The 10,786-nt window shown below is 40.9% G+C and overlaps 1 long non-coding RNA gene across 2 annotated transcripts; it reads left to right on the top strand.

Moving 5' to 3' along the window:
• Positions 1-288: 288 nt before the first annotated feature.
• LOC126993355 (uncharacterized) lies at positions 289-10,295 on the top strand. Of its 2 annotated transcripts, none has more exons than XR_007747695.1 (3): positions 289-1,100; positions 2,369-3,460; positions 9,106-10,295. It is a non-coding gene; the product is annotated as an uncharacterized LOC126993355 (long non-coding RNA). The 2 variants fall into 2 exon arrangements; XR_007747696.1 differs by lacking the exon at positions 9,106-10,295 and adding an exon at positions 4,568-4,656 and having other exon boundaries at positions 2,369-2,482.
• Positions 10,296-10,786: the final 491 nt, after the last annotated feature.

Genomic DNA, 10,786 nt, shown 5'->3' with positions numbered 1-10,786 from the left:
CCAGTGACAGAGAAATTTACAAGAAAATAAAATTCAGCTGCTAATATTGGCACTAGATAGTTAACAACTATTCTAGTCCATGCTATACAAAACAACCAGGTCTTAACATTAGTGAAGTAATGGAGCTGGGCCACAACCCTGTCTTGGCAGCAGCAAGGCAGTGCAAGCACTACAAATCAGGATAATGTTGAAGCACATCTTGCGGTGAATTTAGTCAATTACCACTATGCAGTGTTTTATAAAACATCTTGCTCAATTGCGTGAATTTTGGGGAAAATCAAGCTCCGTCCTTAGTTTATCTTGAATAGTGTCATATAAAACAAACATTTTAAATGGGTTGAATACTATAATAAAGTCAATAGTAGTGATAACATTTTACAAAGTTTTTATCCTGCGACAAAATACTAGTCTAAGAAGAATATAGCATTCACCCACTATGTGAATGTGATCATAAAAATAAATCAATCAAATAATCTCATCAGTATAAAACAAAGTATAAAAAAATATTACAAAGCATGTAACGAGTACTTACACGAGGCTTGCAACGCTTCTTGAGAGGGGCAGTTGGTACCTCATCATCAATTTGCTGCCTTTTTTGGGGTGCTCCAAACTTTGCCTTGAGGGCAACAAACTCTTTCATATGCATCCTAAGGCACTTCATTTTGGTTCTCAATGACATTCTCCAACATTTCTGAAAATCATAACTATGAAAATTAAATTTATGACTATAAAATGTCAGTATCATACTAGTGATTAAACATGTAGATTCTATTTTGTTTCATCATTTCAATTCCAATAATGTTAGTGTCTAAGTGATGATTGGCACTACCTTACTACTCAAAATAAATTCACTTACAGGATCTCCAAGGTAGTTTAAGGTTTAAGGTTGGAATCGTAATCACCAGGAGGTACCCTTTCGACGTGAGCAAGTCCTCTGTATCGTTGAACTACTACTGCCACGACCTCACTCACCACACACCCCATATCCCTTCCTCAAGAGAGGACAGGTACCACTCCTAGTCAACGGAAAGACTCCGGACTGAGCAAGCTCGAACCGTGAAGCCTGGCAGCGCAGCGCTCTAACCAGTTGCGCCATCCATGTAAGTTACTCAAACAGGGTCCTTTATTAAGGTTCTTTCCATGTCATCTCAGCCCCTGCGTTTTCCCAGTTAAGAAGAGTTCTATCCACCTCATCAAAATTATAAATCAATTTGTACAGGGTGATCAGCTATCCTCTCTCCCGTTTTCTTCTTCCTTCTTGTATGTTTTCCTTGGTCTTTTTTTCCCATTTCCATAACATGGCACTTGTTTGCATGAAATTCCATCTCCCATAACTGGCTCCATCTGTACACTCTGTCCAGGTATTTTTTGCAGCTCTTCACAGTCTTCCTCCGTCCTCACTTTTCTTACTAACTTTGCATCGTCTGCAAAAAAGGCCCATATAACTATTTATACCAATCGCTATATCATTTATATATAACATGAAGATTATTGGTGCCACAACTGAGCCTTGAGGACCTCCACTCTCTACTCTCCCCACTGTGGTTACTCCACTCACATCACCTTCCTCATTTATCTTTCCATAGAGTAATCCTTCATCCGCTCGATAACCTTTCCCCCCAGTCATCCTCACTGCTGTAGCTTCTAGATTAACCTTTTGTGCGGAACCTTGTCAAAAGCTTTTTCAGATCGAGATATACACAATCAGCCCATCCTTCTCTCTCTTGCACCACGTCTATTGCTCTTGAGTAGAGACATAGAAAGTTGGTGACACACGAATTCCCTTTTTCTAAATCCAAACTGTCCCTTATTTAGCTTATCATGTTTTCCTTTTCTAAATGTTCGACCCTTTATTTTTGTATTATACTTTCACAAATATTGCACATTTCACTTGTCAAAGAGACTGGTCTATAATTTAGTGATTCAATTTTATCTCCACTTCCATAAATTGGTACAATGTGCGCTCCTTTTCATTCTAAGGGCAGTTTTTCCGTATTTATGGAGCATGTTATTATGTCATAAAGTGGTTCCAATAATTTATTTATACACCCTTTTAGCACTTGTCCCGAGATTCCATCTGGTTCCATCTTAGTATATTCTTAGTATATATTTATATTATTCATATAGACATGTATTGGTATATCCAGGACTTTCTACATTATCAGTCTGTTATTTGCTATAACATGGCTCTGAGGAGAAGGCCACTCTACCAAATGAGCCTGTACACTTACTTTAACATTGTTTGTTCATTGGCTGATATTATATATCGACCAAGAATTGGAAGACAAGGTATGTGGATTAGCTGCACATACATTTTTTTTCAAACAAAATATCCAATCAAATGCCTAATAGTTGCTCATGCCAACAGGTGGGGGACCCCCTAGAGAGGAGTTCTCCCAAGTTGAGGAGGCCCTGCTCGACCTTCTTTCTCCCACAGGGTATGCAAATCTGCCCATTTCTGACAGCGAGGGTGGTTCTTTGAGTAAGTAACTTGATTAACCATTTTCCGTATGTTTCTTTGCCTATACATAGTCTCAAAACAGGAATTAATATTAGAACACAGAAATGGCTACTAATAAAATACATAGGATATAAATTTTGTCCAGACGAACTTATGTCATTACGAATATTTTCCATATTTTTTTTTTTTTACAACAAAGGAGGCAGCTCAAGGGCACACAAAAAAAGAAAACAATAATAAAAAAAAAGCCCGCTACTCGCTGCTCCTAAAAAAGAAACAAAAGAGGTGGCCGAAAGCAAGATCAAATACGGGAGGAGAGATGTACTGATACCCTCCTCTTGAAAGAGTTCAAGTCGTAGGCAGGAGGAGATACAGTTGAAGGAAGATTGTTCCAGAGTTTACCAGCGTGAGGGATGAAAGAGTGAAGATGCTGGTTAACTCTTGCATAAGGGGTTTGGACAGTATAGGGATGAGCATGAGTAGAAAGTCGAGTGAAGCGGGGCCGCGGGAGGGGGGAAGGCATGCAGTTAGCAAGTTCAGAAGAGCAGTCAGCGTGGAAATATCGATAGAAGATAGAGAAGCAACATTGCGGCGGAATTTAAGAGGTAGAAGACTATCAGTATGAGGAGGAGAACTGATAAGACGAAGAGCCTTAGCCTCCACTCTGTCCAGAAGAGCTGTGTGAGTGGAGCCCCCCCACACATGAGATGCATACTCCATACGAGGGCGGACAAGGCCCCTGTATATGGACAGCAACTGTGCAGGGGAGAAGAACTGGCGGAGACGGTACAGAACGCCCAGCCTCGAGGAAGCTGATTTAGTAAGAGATGAGATATGAAGTTTCCAGTTGAGATTTTGATTTAAGGATAGACCGAGGATGTTTAGTGTTGTGGAAGGTGATAGCTGGGTGTTGTCAAAGAATAAGGGATAGTTGTTTGGAAGATTGTGTCGAGTGGATAGGTGGAGAAACTGTGTTTTTGAGGCGTTGAAGGACACCAGGTTCCTCTTGCCCCAATCGGAAATAATAGTAAGGTCTGAGGCTAGGCGTTCTGCAGCCTCCAGCCTTGAGTCGTTAAGTTCCTGTAGGGTGGGTCTTCTATTAAAAGAAGTTGAGTAATGCAGAGTGGAGTCATCGGCGTAGGAATGGATAGGACAGTTCGTTTTGGAAAGAAGATCATCAATGAACAACAGAAAAAGAGTGGGAGATAGGACAGAACCCTGTGGGACACAACTGTTAATAGATTTAGGGGAAGAACAGTGACCGTCTACCACGGCAGAAATAGAACGGTCAAAAAGGAAACTGGAGATAAAGGTATAGAGAGAAGGATAGAAACCGTAGGAGGGTAGTTTGGAGAGCAAAGATTTGTGCCAGACCCTATCAAAAGCTTTTGATATGTCCAGCGCAATAGCAAAGGTTTCACCGAAACGGCTAAGAGAGGATGACCAAGAGTTAGTTAAGAAGGCTAGGAGATCACCAGTAGAACGCCCCTTGCAGAACCCATACTAGCGATCAGATAGAAGGTCAGAAGTGGAAAGGTGCTTTTGAATCTTCCGGTTAAGGATTGATTCAAAAGCTTTAGATAGACAAGAAAGTAAAGCTATAGGACGGTAGTTTGAGGGATTGGAGCGGTCACCCTTCTTAGGCACAGGCTGTATGAAGGCATACTTCCAGCAAGAAGGAAAGGTAGATGTTGACAGGCACAATATGTACTTTATATCGTACAAACACCATACTAACTTTTGCATCCGAACTTTTCCATACAAATTTTTGTCATACAAACATTATCCTTGATGAACAATTGCATACGAATTTTAGACACAGACCTATTCCAAACAAGATTTGGTCCTAGAGTCATCAGTGACAGTTCACCCAGATGTTAATCCTGCCCTTTCTGGTGGATTCATAAATGTGTACCTGGGAAAGGTAAAGTGTGGCAACCTGGATGTCACACTGGCCCTGTGTCCCAGCAGGACAGTATGTTCCGGCATACCATGGGCTCAAGGGACTGACGTGTTGGAGATAAGCACTGAGGCCACATGCAGCTTACCATATGTCCCCAACTTTACATGTGGTTGTGATAATACCATTTCCTAACTATATTTCAGATGTAGCTGGTGCTACACAGTGCCTTCCCTCCCAGGCTCTGGGTCCTGCTCAAGAAGGTACCCATCCATCCACAAGTGGTACACCGCAGGAGAGTTTACTGTCATGGTGATTGAAGGAGGAGCGGAGAATCCCAATAATATCTGATAGCAGCCTTGAGTCAAGGTGAATCATATAGTAACATCGTACTATGGTAGTTATCGGTGCATTTTATTTGTATTTGGTTTAAAGCCTTAAACTGTGCACACCTTCCTTTGAAGTACATAAGTGTTCATTCTCATGAACGAATATTTTAAAATAAGACGCTATCAGCGGCATGAGAGTTTAATGACTAAAGAATGAGACGTTATGTGCCAATTGCTTAACTGTAATTGGTTAACAGATGAATATAACAAAAACATTGCTGTTTACAGCAGCATGAGAAGTAGAGTGCTATATGTATTAGGTTTGTTTTGTACACTATTTTTGCCCAAAACCCTCTGCTTTCACTCTACCATTCCAAGATACATATCACAACAAACTTGCTGAAATTTTTGGATTTACTTAAATTTTTGCATTTTTTTATTTTTTTATTCTAGGTTTCATGGAGGAGATTAAGGTGGCACCTCAGCTTCTTAATGTAAATGAAGTACGGGACCTTATTTCCGACCTTGTGGGGAGTCAAAGAGAGGCTGTGTCTTTACAGCCGGAGAATGTGGCACTGCAGCGGGAGTGTGCTGCAATGCAGCGGGAGACTGTGGCTGCCTTGCAGAAATTAGCTGAAACACCAGCAGCCATCCTAAAACTTGTTCAGGCTATGGGAGGCCGAATTAAATAGGAAGCCATAGGTTTTCCCCTCATGGTTTAAATCATATAGGATTAATTATTTTTATTTCCTGGATTTTTTTAATCTCCTTTAATCACTAAGTTATGACGTAAATCTTAGAGGATCAAGTTATTTTGTCTTTCTTAAGGTTGTTAGTTTTTTCTCATTAGTTTTTTGATTTTAGGTGTAAATATTGATTTTTTTCTCTTCCTCAGGATTAAGTTTTGATGTAAACATTATATATTTTTCTATCTGTGGATTCTAGTCACGTTCCATTTGCTCCCGATACCAGAATCTAAAGTTGAGCTGTGTTACATTTTTAGTTCCTCATGTTTCTAGTCGCCTTTTCTATTTTTTTTTACCCCAAATACCATTTACCTCAAGTTGAGCTGCTATAATTTTAGTTTCTCAGGATTCTAGTATACCTCAAAGTGAGCTGTGCTGTAATCTTAGTTTCTCAGGATTGATTATATTAACACAAAGATTTTATAATGCATAAGAGGTCATATTGGCATGTACTCTTTTATAATATTTTACTTATACTAAAATTTCCTTATTTTTTTTTAATAAAAGGAAACTATAGCTATACATCTTTATACGGTTGATAATATTTATACTAAGATTTTATATTTTTCTATAAAAGGATATCATGTTTTTTTATACAATGTTGCGTATGGTTGAATATATTTACACTAAAATTTTAAATTTTCATTAGCTCCTTATTTGTTGCTGAAAACTTATCCTAACATTTTTTTAATTACTTACAGAGAACTTAACAAAAAATAAATAAAAAAATCCTGTGAAATATATACATACATACATGCATACAGAGAGAGAGAGAGAGAGAGAGAGAGAGAGAGAGAGAGAGAGAGAGAGAGAGAGAGAGAGAGAGAAAAAAAATAATGAAATTACAACACACACACACACACACACACACACACACACACACACACACACACACACACACACACACACACACACACAAACACACACTTAAGCAGTTCCACTGCAGATCTCATGTAAACCATCTCTGGATGAGTTCCTCTCGGACAGTTGCCCCACGCTCATGGTGTCCGGCCGCAGGAGGCAAGTCTCCTTCTTCATCTTTCTGCTGGGGAGGTAATGAAAATAAGTTAAATATGAACTTTAGCAGTACTGGCATACTGTAGCATATGCCGAATAACTAGCACCTCCACTTGACATTGCTACTGCATATGTATGTTAATAAATCTACCCTAAACCTAATTATACCAGGAGCACTGATACAGACAGCAATTTGTGGAGTATATAAAAGATAGCACTCTCTCAATGAAATACAGAAGCACCTACAGCTGCTGTGGAGCTGCAGCGCCACGTCTAACACAACGGTTGTGTAGCAGCAGACAAGCCGTCATGATCTTGGCACACTTCAGGGGAGTGTACTGCAACACTCCACCAGACCTGTGGATACACCTGTAAATGAAAATGTATGTTAGGCAACTACAAAAACTTTTAGTAGCGATTACTGTAACCCTTCCTACAACACTTTACTGCACCACATTAGACAAACTAACCTCTTAATGTTTCATGATAAGGCTAACTCTAGTAAAGAGGCAAATTAAGTGGTACAGAAACTGAAAGCAAAGCTACCTGAAGCGACTTTTCAAGACCCCAAACGTTTGCTCCACAACAAAGCGTGTCCTAATGTGAGCCCTGCTGCAGCGCTCCTCTGCTGCTGTCATTGGGTTAGCTACAAGGGTCATCAGCCATGATTCTAAAGGGTAGCCGCTGTCACCTGTAATATCTTAATTGCATTATAACAAAGCATAAAGCAAAATAATTATAATAACTTCTCTTTATCCTAAGGATGAACACCTCACCATACACACCTAGGAGTAGGTACTCTCCAAACTCTCCTTCTGCAAATCGCTCCCGCAGGTAGCTGCTGCGCCAGATGAATGAATCATTTGTTGACCCTGCGAATGAGTTATTGTGATGAAACCTACATCTGCACTGTAATAAACATTTACCTGTTTATAGGCATATTGACTATGGAGCAATTATAATCAGGCTTAGATATTATAATTAGTACTCAAAATTTCCGGTTAGGTAATAATGTGTCGAGTACCGACTGACATCCTAATATTTGAAATTACCTGGGAATCTGACACAGTAACTAGTGACCAAGCCAGCAGCATCGCATGCGACTTGTATGTTTAGCGAATGGAACCTTTTCCTGTTTATGTACAGGGCCTCATCGATGCTTGGACCCTTGGTGGCAACATGTGTACCTGTGGACATTTTTTCACATAAATATTTGCATATTCAATGACAACATAAATATAAATATACATGCTGATGTATCAATTATTACTTCGACAACAGCAAACCATTATTTTCATCATTAATAAATATTTTTCTGGACAGTTATTTAGAGTCTTACAATCAATAGCTCCAACAACTCTGGGCAAATTGCGTATTCTTGAAAAGTTTCTAGCCACTGCTCTTCTTTCTTGTTCTGAAGAGGGCATCTTTATTTCACGCATTGCCTTGTTGGGCAAAGCATTTGCCACATCCATGAACACCCGGCTTACACTTGGCTGTGAAGGACCTGAAACAGTAACATGGAATTAATGTCATCAGTTGATTACTGGAGCTTAATGCAGTTTCAGTAATATTTCCAGTATCAGGCCCTGCATCCCCCAAACTATCTAAAAGTAATATGCATAGAAGTCCTTGAGCACCCTCATGTTTGTCTCATTCTTGCAAGAAAACTCGGTATTTGTGAAGTTTCGTCTCAGCCGCTCACACAACAGTTTGTATGTTGTTTGCGTCTACATTACGACAATTCCAACAACTTTTCTTAATAACGTTTTTCCAGCAAATTAATACTAAGGGATAGTGAAAAAATTAGGAGGTTAGGTTTTTTTTTTTTTTTTTTTTTTACAGCAAAGGAGACAGCTCAAGGGCACAAAAAAGTAAACATTAATAAAAAAAAAAAACCCGCTACTCGCTGCTCCTCAAAAGAATCCAAGGAGGTGGCCGAAAGATAAGTCAGTTTCGGGAGGAGAGGTGTCCTGATACCCTCCTCTTGAAAGAGTTCAAGTCGTAGGCAGGAGGAAATACAGATGAAGGAAGATTGTTCCAGAGTTTACCAGCGTGAGGGATGAAAGAGTGAAGATGCTGGTTAACTCTTGCATAAGGGGTTTGGACAGTATAGGGATGAGCATGAGTAGAAAGTCGAGTGCAGCGGGGCCGCGGGAGGGGGGGAGGCATGCAGTTAGCAAGTTCAGAAGAGCAGTCAGCGTGGAAATATCGATAGAAGATAGAAAGAGAGGCAACATTGCGGCGGAATTTAAGAGGTAGAAGACTATCAGTATGAGGAGGAGAGCTGATGAGACGAAGAGCCTTTGCCTCCACTCTGTCCAGAAGAGCTGTGTGAGTGGAGCCCCCCCACACATGAGATGCATACTCCATACGAGGGCGGACAAGGCCCCTGTATATGGACAGCAACTGTGCAGGGGAGAAGAACTGGCGGAGACGGTACAGAACGCCCAGCCTCGAGGAAGCTGATTTAGTAAGAGATGAGATATGAAGTTTCCAGTTGAGATTTTGAGTTAAGGATAGACCGAGGATGTTTAGTGTTGAGGAAGGTGATAGCTGGGTGTTGTCAAAGAATAGGGGATAGTTGTTTGGAAGATTGTGTCGAGTGGATAGGTGGAGAAACTGTGTTTTTGAGGCGTTGAAGGACACCAGGTTCTTCTTGCCCCAATCGGAAATAATAGTAAGGTCTGAGGCTAAGCGTTCTGCAGCCTCCAGCCTTGAGTCGTTAAGTTCCTGAAGGGTGGGTCTTCTATTAAAAGAAGTTGAATAATGCAGAGTGGAATCATCGGCGTAGGAATGGATAGGACAGTTCGTTTTGGAAAGAAGATCATCAATGAACAACAGAAAAAGAGTGGGAGATTGGACAGAACCCTGTGGGACACCACTGTTAATAGATTTAGGGGAAGAACAGTGACCGTCTACCACGGCAGAAATAGAACGGTCAGAAAGGAAACTGGAGATAAAGGTACAGAGAGAAGGATAGAAACCGTAGGAGGGTAGTTTAGAAAGCAAAGATTTGTGCCAGACCCTATCAAAAGCTTTTGATATGTCCAGCGCAATAGCAAAAGTTTCACCGAAACGGCTAAGAGAAGATGACCAAGAGTCAGTTAAGAAGGCTAGGAGATCACCAGTAGAACGCCCCTTGCGGAACCCATACTGGCGATCAGATAGAAGGTCAGAAGTGGAAAGGTGCTTTTGAATCTTACGGTTAAGGATTGATTCAAAAGCTTTAGATAGACAAGAAAGTAAAGCAATAGGACGGTAGTTTGAGGGATTGGAGCGGTCACCCTTCTTAGGTACAGGCTGTGTGAAGGCATACTTCCAGCAAGAAGGAAAGGTAGATGTTGACAGGCAGAGGCGAAAGAGTTTGACCAGGCAGGGTGACAGCACGGAGGCACAGTTTTAAGGACAATAGGAGGCACTCCATCAGGTCCATAAGCCTTCTGAGGATTGAGGCCAGAGAGGGCATAGAAAACATCATTTTGAAGAATCTTTATAACAGGCATAAAGGAGTCAGAGGGGGGATGAGTAGGAGGAATATGCCCAGAATCGTCCAGAGTGGAGTTTTTAGAAAAAGTTTGAGAGAAGAGTTCAGCCTTAGAGATAGATGAGACGGCAGTGTTGCCGTCAGGACTGAGGAGTGGAGGGAAAGATGAAGAAGTGAAGTTGGAGGAGATGTTTTTGGCTAGATGCCAGAAGTCACGGGAAGAGTTAGAGAAAGCAAGGTTTTGACATTTTCTATTAATGAAAGAATTTTTCGTTAGTCGGAGAATAGATTTGGCACGATTTCGGGCAGAAATGTAAAGTTCATAATTAGCATTAGTTTGAAGGCTCTGGTATCTTTTGTGAGCTACCTCTCTATCATTGACAGCACGAGAACAAGCGTGATAGGTTAGGATAAATTGGGATATAAGCACTTTTAAGCTTCACTTCCACGGGAAATGACTAGTTTCCGCCATTCCCCACACACACACACACAAAAGAAGATTATCCACGGGTCCCCAAAGAACGTTGTAAGAATGTAACGGGCTTGTCGGGGGGCGTTTAAAGGGTGTTGATTAGGACTTCAGCTTCCTTAAGGCGAATTATATTCGTAGCCTTTATGTACAAGAAGCGACGGAGCGAGAGCGACTGTCGTTGTGTGTCAGTCGGACTCTCGTGAAGGAGTCGCGAGTTACAGGTTGGAAAATAATTGTTACAATTGGTCATGTATGTCAAGGTGACCTCCACGCACCATCGGAGTGCGAAGTATACAAAACTGGGACGGTAAACACTGACGGACGACATTCCTATAAGGTGGCGTGATCTATCTGTCGTGGGTTTTTTCCATTGA

The sequence above is a fragment of the Eriocheir sinensis genome, unplaced genomic scaffold (assembly GCF_024679095.1).
Source record: "Eriocheir sinensis breed Jianghai 21 unplaced genomic scaffold, ASM2467909v1 Scaffold604, whole genome shotgun sequence".
In the NCBI taxonomy this organism is placed as follows: Eukaryota; Metazoa; Arthropoda; class Malacostraca; order Decapoda; family Varunidae; genus Eriocheir; species Eriocheir sinensis.
Note: the sequence above shows the minus strand (reverse complement) of the source record. Positions and strands in the feature narration are given on the sequence as shown.